Here is a 15,048-nt window from a genome sequence, read left to right as displayed (position 1 = left end):
TGTTTGTAGATTTTCTGATGATTCCCATTCTAACTGGTGTGAGGTGATACCTCACTGTAGTTTTGATTTGCATTTCTCTAATAATTAGTGATGTTGAGCAGCTTTTCATGTGCTTCTTGGCCATCTGTATGTCTTCTTTGGAAAAATGTCTGTTTAGGTCTCCTGCCCATTTTTTGATTGGGTTGTTTGTTTTTTTAATATTGAGCTGCATGAGCTGTTTATATATTTTGGACAGGATAAATCTTTATTCAGCTCCCTAACAGAAGGGCTGCAAGCCAACTGAAATTTAAAAATACCTGTCCAAAACCCAAGAATTTCCTGAATACCCAAGGAACAAAAATGACCTGAACATGGAGATACTATAAACTAATATTCTTATTGTCTTTGAAATAAACAAAAGTCTCTGTAAGAAACACCATTAAAATAACTTTCATCAGCAGGCCTGGCCTGAAGAAAAGACGGTGGGGAGTAGGGTTGACTCCTGTCTTTCAAATCATCCAGAAAGATGTTGAATTTAAAAACAAAATAAAATTACACTTAAAGAAACTGCCAGTTAAATATATCTTTCAAACTCAGACTAAGGATGCTGGGTAAAAAATACTCCTGCTTCAGGGCATGCTGTAACCATCAAATTCATCAAAATTTGGAACGATATGGTTAAACACTCCCATTTTTTAATCAACATACAGGAGAATCTACCAACCCTCTAGTAGTGGACACAGCCATGCATGCCCCGAACTGTCCTATTGGACAAAAGCACTCATCTTCCCAGATACTAATAGTGTTAATGGCTGACAACTCTCAGCTGAGTACCAGCTCCTGGTCATTGCCCTTGGCTGAAAAAGGCTCCCTTATCCAAAGCCACACCACCCTCACGGAGCAGCCACATCCAAAGACAGGTCTATGTGAGAGGTATGAAGTCTGAGCTCCTTTACACCAACTCAGGAAGGATTGTACTGGGTCCAGAGCCCTTCTGGAAACAAACAGAAGCCTGCATTGTGACTGCATCTGAGACCACCTACTTCTTCCTACTCCTGCTCCTTCTACTCCCCTATAAATGTTGATCCCAAGAGCATTCTCCAGTAAACTTCCGGCACAGAAACCTACTTCTCACTTTTGCCTTTGAAACTTGAACTGCAACATGCACCTCTGAAAGAGCTGGACCTGAAGGGCCTCTGTGTTTGCTACAGAGTATAATTTTAAGACTTGATTAAGACTAAATTACTGTGAAGAGACAGGGAAGGGATATTAAAGGCTGTGTGCAAAAGGGGAAGACCTGTGGGCTATTATTTGAGAAAGGCTGATAAGAAATGTCTAATTTAAATTTCGAAGGGGACCTCTCCTTCATGTCTCAGTTTATTTTTGCAACAAACTCTATTGCTAATTTGATCCCTTGTTGAATAGATGCTATTTGGTAGAAATCTGAAGAAGATCACAGACTTGCTTCACGGCTAGTATACAGACAAAAGGAAGCTCTATATGAGGACACAGCCAAATCCTGGTAGCACAGACAAAACTTTCCATTTCTCTCTCTACTCTGAGCATTTGAGCATTTATCACAGTATAGAAGGGGTGGGTTCTGATGGCATTCATAGGTGGAAGGCATATTTGTGTGTGCTTCATTTGGCTATAAATATAATTTCTCTATTTGAATATGAACTAAAACTCAAGCTCCTTTACCTTTTCTTAACTTGACCACTGAGCAAAATCATAAAACTCTTGATATTTCTTTGGTAATACCATAGAACAGAGAACATGGAACATGCATTATTTTGTAGCCATCAAAAGTAGTTATTGTCGACTCTGTCATCTCTGTTTGTTGACTGCCAGCTCTGGAATCAACTTTTACAATTCCCTTTGTATCTCTTGGGCTGAAGCCTGCAAACTACACTTTCCAGACTCTCTTGTCACCTGTCTTCTTCAGGTTTCCCCAATGGGCAACTGACAGGAGTTTGGAAACACAGAAGGAAAGGAGAAGCCAGTTACATTCTGTGTTTGGCAATATCTTCCTTCAATAGTGACCCTTCCAGCACCTTCCAACACTTTTATAATCAATACCCTGAATTAAATTCCTCTGCTTGAAATATCTAGAGTGGTTTCTATTTTTTGACTGGATACTCAATATTCAGAGAGGGTAGAAGAGCACTTATTTACGAGGTTAATTCTGTCTTTCAAGAAGGCATTTGATCTATTAATGGACTTGATTTTTTTATAACATTACTGAAATTTCCAATTTCATGACCTCAAAGAAATCACTTAACTTTTCTGAGCTCTTGTTTCCTTAGGATATTTTCTTCTTTCCTAAGAAAAATGCAGAGCTTGAACTTCATAAACTTTATGGAAGTTTTTAACTTTAAATTTTAGGAATCCAAATAAAGTAGAACTATTGGATTCCCACTAATGCTTAAATTTTTCCTGTTTAAAGATCAGGCTCAAGAAACAATGGTGAAAGGGTCAGATGGTGATGGACTTAAAGTATAATTATTTGGAGGATTCTTGATATTTTTAACCCCTGTGTCAGCAAACAATTTATCATACCACGAGCAGTAGGGAATCCAGAAATGTACTATATTTTAAAGGAACATAAAGTGCTTTACAAATTAAATCATAAGGAATTGCCACTTTCTTGTGACACAAAATAAATTGCGAGCTGTGCATTTTTCCCTAAAAATCTAAAGCTAACAGAGTACAGTACTGACACTATATTCTAAGACATTCTTAAGGGGTAGCTAATCTTGCAATAAATAGAAAATGATTCATTTGACATAATCAGTAACTGAAGTAACTGATAATCAAGACATGCATATATGTCTTTTCATAGAAAATAACTTGCTATGTGAATGTTAACAACTTGGATATTAATAACTCAAAAAATACTATTGCTGTCATTTAAAGACATAACAAAATGTAGCTTAAATCTGTGACTTGTTTGAATACGTGTGTTATAGAGTCATAGAAGCTGCTGGGATCATGCTCACATCATATATCTAATGAGAAGTGTTTCTTAGCTTCATAACTACAAGGCTTCACCCTCATCAGCTATCTTTTGTCTAAACTGTAATCACACAAAATTACTGGGAGTGAGAGCTTTGGTTACTGGCAGTCACAGAGTAATTTATAATGTTGGAAAGGCTTTGCCATTTCCCTAATTGATGCTCTAAGTCAGGACTGCATTTGGATCTATCATTGTCACTTGGTTGTCACACAGAGTCAAATGTAAGCTGTGCATTTTAAATACCATTGCTATATATGCTGTTTCTTCTGTTTCAGCAAAACAGCAAACACATGTCTGGATTCATCACATGTCATGACAATGATTTCAAACCTTCCAATTTGTGTTCAGGATATGCGTGAATCACCTTGGAACTAAGCAAAACATTCTTAAGTAGAAGAAGTGATGTTACCTTAAAATAAATTGATCTTCAGTTTATTTTGGAAGTTAGCCATTAATCCATGCTAATTCTTTCTTAAACCATATGGTATGAATTTTGAAATTAAGACTGTTTATAAAATATGAGATTTATAATAGCTGTTTCCTCAAATATTATGCACTAAAAAACAACTTTTAGTAAATATAGATAAGATGGGATTATTCTAAAAAAATATGCACAGTTCAGTTGTCATATATAATGACACATTCTAAAATAAGACAAATTACATTAAAACATGAGCATGTGCATAAAAATAACACATGCTAAGCATGGAATTGCATTATTTAAGCATCATAAACATCCATGTTTATCTTTCCATTTATTATAGATTCCATAAAATGATTTTATATAAACTATAGTATTCTGTTATCTCATATACTTTATTTTGATAAAGTAAAGATAAGATAAATAAAGATATCGCATATCTTTATTTTGCAGGCAAAATAAAGAAAAATTTATATCTCAGTGTATTAATTATCTATAATTACCTAACAAATTACCCCAAAACGTAATAGTTTAAAACAACAATTTTTGTGCATCAGGACCCCAGGCAAAGCTTACTTGGATATTTCACTGCAGGGTATTCACAGGCTATAGTCAAAATGTTTCTGGGCTCTAATCATCTTACGTTTTGACTGGGGAAAGGTTCTCTTCCAAGTTCACATAGTTCTTGGTGGGACACAGTTTCTCATGGGCTGTTGGACAGACAGCCTCAGTTCCTTGCAATCTGTTGACCAGAGACCATCCTCAGATTCTTGCCACATGAGGTTCTCCAAAATGATAGCTTATTACATCAAAGCATTCAAGGAGGGAATAGAAAGATTCAGCTGGCAAGATGGAACGTACCATCTTTTGCAATGTAGTAACAGAAGTAACAATTCAATGTTGCTGTATTCTATTGGTTAGAAGCAGTTCCTCAAGGGGAGGGGATTATACAAGGCCACGAATACCAGAAGGTGGAGATTGACAGAGGCATCTTAGAGGCTGCCTGCCACAGATACCTTATATGTGAATCAGAATCAACATAATATAAAATCTAAAATTTTTTAACAATGCTCTCTTCTCCCTTCTGAAGATCAGTCTTAAAAATATGCTTTCCAGATATTAAGTTTCCCTGGATAACATTTCTCTACCCTTTATATCAGAACTTAACCCAGTAGGGCAATGCGAAAATTATCCCTCCTCCATTAGAAATGGAAGCATATTTAAAGGAAAACAATTTTATCACACACACTGAAGATAAAATAAGACCCAGAAGAAGTAACCAAACATGTTCATGAGCAATGAATATACATTTTCACTGCATATATTTTGAATTATTATTTCCCATTCAATATAGTAGATGAGGAAAAACTGAACCTTAATTCCCAGTATCCATGATTTAATTTCTGATAATAAAATTATGTATTTAAAGAGGTACATACTTTTTCAAGTCAATAGAACATTATTAGTACACTTCACTGAAGAAGCGAATTCCATATTCCAACTTCTTTTTAGTTTATATAAACAATTGATAAGAAATGGATCCAGTTTAATGAGTTATCAAAAATGAATAAAACATTGAAGACAATGTGCACAAACTACACAGTCAATATCTACTGAAATATTGTTTCCCAATATGCAAAATATCTGATAAAACCTGTTTAATGTTAAAAAAAGAAACATAAGGTTTAAAAACATTAGATAATATGTAACGAGTCACTTGTTCATATGTGTTAGCATATACGGGTTAAAGCCACAATGTTTTTTAAATTTGTATTAAAATATAGTTGATTTACAATATAGTGTTAGTTTCAAGTGTACAGCAAAGTGATTCCGTTATATACTATGTATATACACACACACACACACACACACACACATATATGTACACATACTTTTTTTACATTCTCTTCCATTATAGTTTATTACAAGATATTGAGTATAGTTCCCTGTGCTATACAGGACCTATACAGTAGATCCTTGTTAGTTATCTATTTTATATATATAGTACTGTGTATATTTTAATCCTAAACTCCTAATTTATCCCTCCCTCCTCCTCCCCTTTTGTAACCATAAGTTTGTTTTCTATGTCTGTGAGTCTATTTCTGTTCAGTAAATAAGTTCATTTTCATATGATATTGCTAATACGTGGAATCTAAAGCCACGATAATTTGAGGAAATTTTATAATATGTTATAAAATGTCTATTTACTCGGGCTTCCCTGGTGGCGCAGTGGTTGAGAGTCCGCCTGCCGATGCAGGCGCAACGGGAGAGGCCGCAGCAGTGAGAGGCCCGCGTACCGCAAAAATAAAAACAAAAAAAAAAACCTGTGTATTTACTCTAGGGCCACAATCTACATTCAGATGCTGCCATTTCAAGAACAAGAGGAGCAGAAAGCAGCAGATGAAAGAGCATGAAAGAAAAGCAAGAGTCAGAGAGGGTGGCCCTCCAGTGCTCATGTTCCTTCCACTGTATTTTTAAAGCCATACGTTTTCTCTGCACTCAGCCACATGAGGTCTGGAAGTATGCAGATTAATAGACTCATCTGTAAAGTACTTCTTTTCTTCAACATAAACTAAAACATACTCTGTTAACGTATAAAGATATGCTGCCTCCTATTATAAAATTTATTTTTGTAACATGAGAAAGATATAAAATAGTTTTGTGTTTAATTACAATGTAAATGAAATTTTGTTTTTGCCTAAAAACTAAAGACTTTGCTGTTTAACTTTCAGTCTCTATTTATTCCCTCCAAGGCTTCTCCTTTTGAAGATTTAACATCAACTTTCCTCCCAATATTTTATCTTTTAACTTGGAACTCTATTACATATTCTTTTTTTTTTTCAATTTTTATTGTTGATAACAGGCTCCAATAAAATGGGACTTCTTTGCCATCCTGTTCTGCTGCCCCCTTCACTTTACCTTTGAGGAGAAAGATTGCTCCTTATCTGGCAGGTTCAAGGACATAGATTAGGGTTCAGAGCCTATAGTATGATGGTTATGGTTTGACCTTCCTATTCCCTAGGGTGTGGAGACATAAACGGGGCTGCAGACGATTGCTACTTCATGAAAGCACAATCTTCTCTCTGTGCCAGCTCACTTATTTCCTCCCTCTGTCACTGTCTCTCCCACGTACCTGAGGGCAGTCAGGTGGACAGCTGGACGGCACCCTGCTCAGGAAATGCCTAGGCAAGAATGCTTGGGCGAGAGGCTCTGGACACGGAGGAGCTCTTGCTGGTCTTCTGGGTCTCTTATGCTTTTGCTTCACTCTTCTCTACAGACTTTTACTGCCTTTCTTTCCTACTAGAGCCACAGGATCCATGTTATTTTAGGTTGCAAGCTTAGAGAGATAGCTAACATCAATCAAATTATTCAGCCTACTTTTGTTCTAAGCCCTAGCTTGTTTCTAACATGGATAAACAGAGTCCTCCATGTGGTCCAACTGACCTTACCACAAAGCTCTACAGTGCTTGTTTGTCTGGCATGTGGTTCTCCATGAGAATAGCTCTCTGACCACCAGGAAAGGTACTCTTTAAAGGACAGATTGTAGTCTCTGATTTCTCTCTTTCCCCATCTCTCTCCCCCTCTGTCTTATTATTACTCCATTTTATAAATATATATGGTATAGTTATACAAATATATATATTTTATAGATGATGCATTTTCATAAATAGTACAGATTTATATATATTTTTAAAATATATGTACATATAATATATACATATGTAATGTATATATAAATAGTACATATAGATATAAATTAGAGACAAATAGCGCTTTTAAACAAATCTTACAAACGTGCTCAAGAAATCTAAGAGTTTGAATAATAACAGGGAAGATTCATATTAATTGGCATCATGATATTTAAACATCCAATGACCTAAAGGTAAAATGTCACATCTGTTTTAATAAATGAAAAATTAAACAAAAAGAAGATTTCACAGCCACAATTGTGTACTGGCCATACAAAAGTAGTCTGGGAGACAATCACCCTCAGGAAGAGGACCAAGTACTCTGGGGCTTACTAAACCTCACACAGAAACTGGTGATAAAGAAGGAGCCCTACTAAACAAATCTGACAATATTGCTTTCACCTCAGGGCTGGATGTGAAGACCGCACCATAACTCTTTTCCTGATGCTCTGTCAGAAGAAATTAGAAACTCTCTTGACTTTGAAGCTTGCTTTTTGAACCACATTATAATTATTTGTTTTTTTTTCATTTAGTAATCATCTTAGTAAATTCTTCTAGAGTAAGTATATCTTTGTCATTTCTTTCTCAGAAATAGTGTACAGATATTCACATATTTGTTGCTTAAAAAATAATTTTCTTGGAAAGAATACCATCATTATTCACGCTTGCATGAAGGAATAGATTCATTTGTTCAAAGGTATTCATCAAATGTCTTCCATGTTGTGGAAGACCCTGTTCTATGCATTTGGGGTATATGACTGAATTAAATGTACAAGAATTCCTGCTTTCATAGAGCTTACATTTCAGTGGGAAACATAGGCAATAAATTATAATCATAATGAGTAAATAAAATTAGGTTAAAATGTAATGTGTAATGGAAGAAAAGACAAACCAGGGCAAGTTAAGGGCCACTGGGAGCAGTGGGGAAAGGAGAGACCGCTCAGGTAATGTCACTCGAGGTGATAATAACAAGAGGCAACGAGGAATTTTGCCATGTGTTGACAGCTGCCCAAATTTGGTGTATATTAAAATTCACAGATTTTGGTTAACTTAGAGCCCATGAAACTCATGGCTGAAACAATAGCTTCAAACTATTTAATTTAAATATTTCTAAATTATAAAACTGAAGCAGGCTTTCAGAATATAAAGATTTTTTTTCTATAAGAAAACTAGCAAGTGACTATTCTAAACTGTCCCTAAAATAGGAACCCAAGAACAGACTGCTATGCTATTTCTCTAAGAAAGCTGACTACTATTATAGCCACCAAATTCACATGCCAGCTGAGAAAATTTATGTTCATAGAAAAAAGCATTTCTTAGTGAATTTGGTGCTTAGCAAAGCAAGCACCCATAGCTAAACCATTTTTGTTTTCTTTAAAAATGTCTTAATTAAATGAAAAGACACAATGCAATTATGCAGAGGAAACTTTAGAATTAAATTTAAGGTTATTGCTCAAGACATCTTTTGAAGATGTCATTTAGTACAGGCTAAACCAATTGCTTTTTACTGAAAACCCTTTGATACAACTGAATGACTTTCCCTCTGCAGTGCAAACATCAACTGCTTAAATCAATATTGACGAAATCATTCTGTACAATACTACCTGGGTTACAGAGAATAATTTCCCAATTGTAGAACCATGTGTATTAGACACCATACAGAAAATGTACACCAAGTGCCAAACATATGTCAAGAAAATCTATCCCTGATAGGAGCACTAAACAGAGCAAAGAAGTGAACTTCAACTCCACACTGCATTCTGAAGAGACACATAAGAACAAGCAAATAACAAAAAATTAAAGAGAACTTGACGGGAAAAAAAACTTTGTATCTCTACTAAGTAATGGAAAAGCAATAAATCTGAGCTACTGATGAGGTTGTGATTGGTGCATGATTTTGTGTGTAAATATGCCAAAAGATTGCTCAGCTTCCAAAAAGCCATACGTACTATCATAAAAGTATGTAAAAGATGTCCATCATATTGAAAATGCAATTTCATAGTCAGAAGAGAGTTCTGGATAAAACCCAAAGTATCTAGGATAACTATAAATAAACTTCTATCAACAAATAGTACAGTCTTGGATTGTACCTATTTTTGATTAGAGAATTCTTAATTCTTACTAGATTACCTCTACAACCTCTTTGTCCTGTAAAATCTGAGTATATAACTTTTATGTATGCATCTACAGAAAAAAGTACATATGCCAGTCAATCTTCTAGGTGATAAGCATAAAACATTTATTAGGATGTTGATAGACTCTGCCTTTCAAGGAGCTCAGAGTCAAGTAGAGAAATGCATATCTATTTTCTATTGTTATAATGGGATGCATTTTAAACACTGATTCTAAGATAAAATATGCATGGTATTACTTCTATCTGAAGTGTGCTCTGAGGAGCACTGGATAACCAGAATATCAGGAGAAGGAAAAAGACACAAGCTTGAAGGCTAAAATTTTATATTGTTGGATTTGCTTAAGACTTCAAATAAGCAAACAGCTCTTATTGATAAATACAATTAATGAGATTAGATCCATTTATTAAATGTGGTCTTGTATTTTTCTATAATTTAACAGATGATACACTATTATTTACTGGTGTAAGAGATGTCCAAGCATTTGAGTGCTTTCTAATAATGATTATGCCTTGCTGATCATAACACTAATTACAATATATACTATTGTTTTTTAAAAATGGAAAGAATTGATTATTATATTTGCAGTGAATGAAAGAAAATAATTATGTGACAAAATAAGATCCTGCTGTTCTTTAATTTGTTAAATATAAGCAGAGGAAAAAAATTAGAACAGATACAAAAATCTACATTTAGTTCATCCCACAATAATATTGGGCAAGTCTCCTGTGATCCAGAGGAACAGAATATTAGAGTATCTTGGAACTAATTTCTTCATAACTTTGATTCTATTTTCATGTGTGTAAGGTTAGGTAGGTAAGAGCGATTTTCTGTTTACATATAATAAGACCTCAGGAAAGAATAAGTAAGAATAAATATGAGAGAGCATAGGGAGTTTATGAATTTTCTTTGAAATTGGCGTAAGCCAAATTATCTTTGGAAAGTTACAACATGATGGCCCTAAAGCCATTCATTGATGCAGTAAAAAAGAATGAGAATTAGAGACTAAGTTGGTAGTACATTACATTTAATTATTATTTTCTTTATTACTCAATTTTCTCCACACTTTTACGTATATTTCAATAGGAAAATTTACTTTTAACATAGTAATGTAAGAATTCCAAATACATGTTATGTTGATGAAAAAATTCAAAAGGATTATATACAAATATGTGTATATGGATTCTCAAAATCTTAAAGCCAACATAAGCTACAAAATATATATATATACATAATATTCAAGATATATGTTCTTTTTTAAAATAACAAAGTAAGAGAGACTAACTAAAAGAAAATTATCTCACTACTACAATCACTCATGTTCATCGACCTGAGAATGATATCATCACTGAACTTCCAGAGCCATTACAAAGATTTAATTTATGTTCTGCAAAATGCTACCATTCGGAAAGTTCAGTCTAAGTGTTATTTACTGTACTGGAGCATTCACAATCAACCAAGTCCTGAAATTCTCTAATAACTGACTGACATTCCATTTAACCTTTTTAGCTAAAATAGCATATAGAGTTTATTTTTTTGAATGCCAGGTGAGGCTATCTTTACTTGATTCCACAACCCAGAGATAATAATGTGACATATCAGCTCTTTTATGAATGAAAATATAGTTACTTCTAGGGGAATCTGCGGCCATGGCACTGTTTCAAATAGATTGTTCAACATTCGATTATTACTAAAAATGCATAACATGTTCATTTACTTAGCAAAAAAAGAAGAGTTCTTATAAAGTGTTCTTAACAAAAAAAAATTTTAAATAGTCAGCTTAATCATTAGGGTATCATTGCGATTATCTATAAAAGAAAGAATTCAATTACTAACACTATATTCAGAACATATAACTAAAATTGATATTCATGTATTAATCATGAGATTTGAGATTAAATGCATTCTTTTTCAGATGATCTTTACTTTGCCAAAGGAATAAAGGATTCAAGATTTCTGGTCCAGCTTTTTTTATTTTAAGTAACAAAGAGATTCCTCAGTTTCCCAAGATCAAGTATTATATCATTATCAAGAAAAGATTCTGAAACTTCCCCTTTCGGCTTTGATATGCAACAGACCAAATTTCCCACCAAGATTAACTTAAAAAAAAAAAAAAGGGATTTTGTGTGTGTGTGTGTGTGAGAAGGTATCAGACAGCTACCAGTGCCAGGACTTGAGTGGCCAAGATTGTGATGACAAGGGAAACTTAACGAGGTGATCATGACATCCTACACCATGTTTTTCCTCAAGGCATTTGTCCCCCTTTTTATTTTTAATTGGAGGATAGTTGCTTTACAATGTTGTGTTAGTTTTTGCTGTACAGCAAAGTGAATCAGCCACATGTATACATATATCCCCTTTTCATTGGATTTCCTTCCCATTTAGGTCACCAGAGCACTGAGAAGAGTTCCCTGTGCCATACAGTCAGATCTCATTAGTTATCTATTTTATACATAACAGTGTATGTCAATCCCAGTCTCCCAATCCATCCCACTCCCCCTTCCCCACCTTGGTATCCATATGTTTGTTCTCTACCTCTGTGTCTCTATTTCTGCTTTGCGAGTAAGTTCATCTATACCATTTTTCTAGATTCCACATACATACATTAATATACGGTATTTGTTTTTCTCTTTCTGACTTACTTCACTCTGTATGACAGTCTCTAGGTCCATCCACATCTCTGCAAATGGCACAATTTCGTTCCTTCCTATGGCTGAGTAATATTCCATTGTATATATCTACCACATCTTCTTTATCCAGTCATCTGTCGAAGGACCCTTAGGTTGCTTCCATGTCCTGGTTATTGTAAACAGTGCTGCAGTGAACACTGTGGCACATGACTCTTTTTGAAGTATGGTTTTCTCAGGGTATATGCCTAGTAGTGGGATTGTTGGATCATATGGTATTACTATTGTTAGTTTGTTAAGGAACCTCCATACTGTTCTCCATAGCGGCTGTATCAATTTACATTCCCACCAACAGTGTAAGAGGGTTCCCTTTTCTGAACACCCTCTCCAGCATTTATCATTTGTAGATTTTTTGACGATGGCCATTCTGACTGCTGTGTGGTGATACCAATGGAACAGGATAGAAAGACCAGAGATAAACTCATGCACCCAAGGTCACCTAATCTTTGACAAAGGAGGCAAGAATATATAATGGAGAAAAACAGTCTCCTCAATAAGTGGTGCTGGGAAAACTGGACAGCTACATATAAAATAATGAAATTAGAACACTCCCTAATACCATCTACAAAAATAAACTCAAAGTGGTTACAGACCTATATGTAAGGCCAGACACTATAAAGCTCTCAGAGGAAAACATAGGCAGAATACTCTTTGACATAAGTGGCAGCATGATCTTTTTTGACCTGACTCCTAGAGTAATGAAAATGAAAACAAAAATAAACAAATGGGACCCAATGAAACTTAAAAGCTTTTGCACAGCAAAGGAAACCATGAACAGGATGAAAAGACAACCCTCAGAATGGGAGAAAATATTTGCAAATGAAGCCACTGCCCAAGGATTAATCTCCTAAATATAGGAACAGCTCATGCAGCTCAATATCGAAAAAAAAAAAAAAAACGAATCAAAATATGGGTAGAAGACCTAAATAGAAATTTCTCCAAAGAAGACATACAGATGGCCAACAAACACATGAAAAGATGCCCAACATCACTAATTATTAGAGAAACGTCCCCTTTTTAAAGCAGCATGGGACAAGAATAAGAAAGACCCCAAGACGAATTCCCAAGGGAAAGTAGTAGCCAAGCAGAGGTTTTAGAAGTTTATAGGGCTTGAAAAACAATAATTGGATTTTAAGGCTACGAAAGCTGCCTGGAACTGAGGGGACAAGATCTTGGAGTAACAGGAACCCAAAGAAGTGAATGTGACCTATTATAGTTCTCCACTTGAATTACCTGCTAATTTCCAAGAAGTACAAACTAAGCAGAGGGCAGCAACTAAGAAAGTGGCTGAGAAGCTAAGTGAACCTTGGCAGTCTCACGGTGCTAAGCAGACAAGTTCAGGTTCCACCAATGAAGAGGGACCATGTATGCCCCTGGGTCTCAATGGGACTCTATTTGTAGGGTAAAATCAAAGTTATACCAAGCCTCATGAAGAATGAAATCTGATCTTAAATCTATCCAATCCCTAATTGGATTAAGATGATAGTCCCCTAATCTGCCTGCTAAAGAAAATAATATATACTCATTAGTATTATTTTGAAATATCTCCTATGTTGGAAGAAAATATCACTCAGGTATTTTACATTTTTTATTATAGAATGTCCAGGAATTGATCAAAAATTACTAAGCATAGAAAGAAAGAGGACATAGGGCACGGTTTAGCATACAAACATCTTTCCTTCTTCTATCTGCTGAGTGGGCCTAGAAGCAACCACAACCCACTAGCAATCAGCAGGCCCAACATCCAGATTTTGCTTTTTAATAGCAATTAAAGAAACCAGGACTCCTTAGAGACATGACCAATTCCAGGACTTTGTTAGGAAATACATAAGAGGAGCTTGGAGCTTCCTATAATGTCAGAGAGTAAGGAAGTGCATAAAAGAAAGGAAAGAGGGGCTGAGGCATCTGAAAGGAACACAGGAGCGAACTGAAAGAGTACCCAGTGGCCAAATCTGGAACAATTTAGGCAACAAATAAATAGTAAAATAATGATTAACTTAATAAATAAACAAGGGAATAGACAAATCCCCTATGTAGAAGAATTCCAAATAATCTATGTAGGTATTTTGTCCTTAAAGAGGTGGACTACAGTAATTCCCCAACCTTAAGGATGGTCTGAACAAAGTGACTGCGTTCCACAGAACATAGCACAGAAAGGGAGAAAAAACATAACTTTACATTGGGGAAATTTGTCAATGACGTCTTCAGGAAGGTGATCAAGATTAACATCAACAGTTATAAGTCATGTTGGTGGCGTATACCCTTGATATGATGTAATGAGAATGGTACCTTACTGATGTGTTCTTTTCCCCCCAAAAAAACTATAACTCCAGTGTAACCATGAGAAAACAACAGACAAATTCCAATACAGTAAAATTCTCAATATACCTGACCAGTATTCTTCAAAAGATCATCAAAAACAAGAACAGTTTGGGAAAAGGAGAAGCCTAAGGTGATCTGACAACTAAATATAAACTAAATGTATCCTGGAACACAAAAAAAGAGGACATTAGTTAAAAACTTTAAAAAATCTGAACAAAATATGTACTTTTATTAATAAAGCATGAATATTGATCATTCTGTGTGACAAATGAACCATATTAATGTAAAATGTTAATTATAGGGGAAACTGGGTGTGGAGATAAATGGGAACTCTATACTATCTTCACAACTTTTCTGTAAATCTAAAACTATTCTAAAACAAAAAGAAAAGTTTATTTTAAAAAAGACATAGGGATAGTTGGGGAGTTTGGGATTGACATGTACACACTGCTATATTTAAAACAGATAACAAAGACCTACTGTATAGCACAGGGAACTCTGCTCAATATTATGTAACAACCTAAATGGGAAAAGAATTTGAAAAAGAATAGATACATGTATACGTATAACTGGATAAATTTGGTGTACACCCGAAACTAACAAAACATTGTTAATCAACTATACTCCAATCTAAAATAAAAAGTTTAAAAAAAGACAGGGATTTCCTGGTGGAGCAGTGGTTGAGAGTCCGCCTGCCGATGCAGGGGACACAGGTTCGTGCCCCGGTCGGGGAAGATCCCACATGCCGCGGAGCGGCTGGGCCCGTGAGCCGTGGCCGCTGAGCCTGCGCGTCCGGAGCCTG

Source organism: Physeter macrocephalus, chromosome 7, assembly GCF_002837175.3.
Source record: "Physeter macrocephalus isolate SW-GA chromosome 7, ASM283717v5, whole genome shotgun sequence".
Lineage (NCBI taxonomy): Eukaryota > Metazoa > Chordata > Mammalia > Artiodactyla > Physeteridae > Physeter > Physeter macrocephalus.
The sequence above is the reverse complement of the archived record's forward strand: the minus strand, read 5'-3'. Positions refer to the sequence as shown.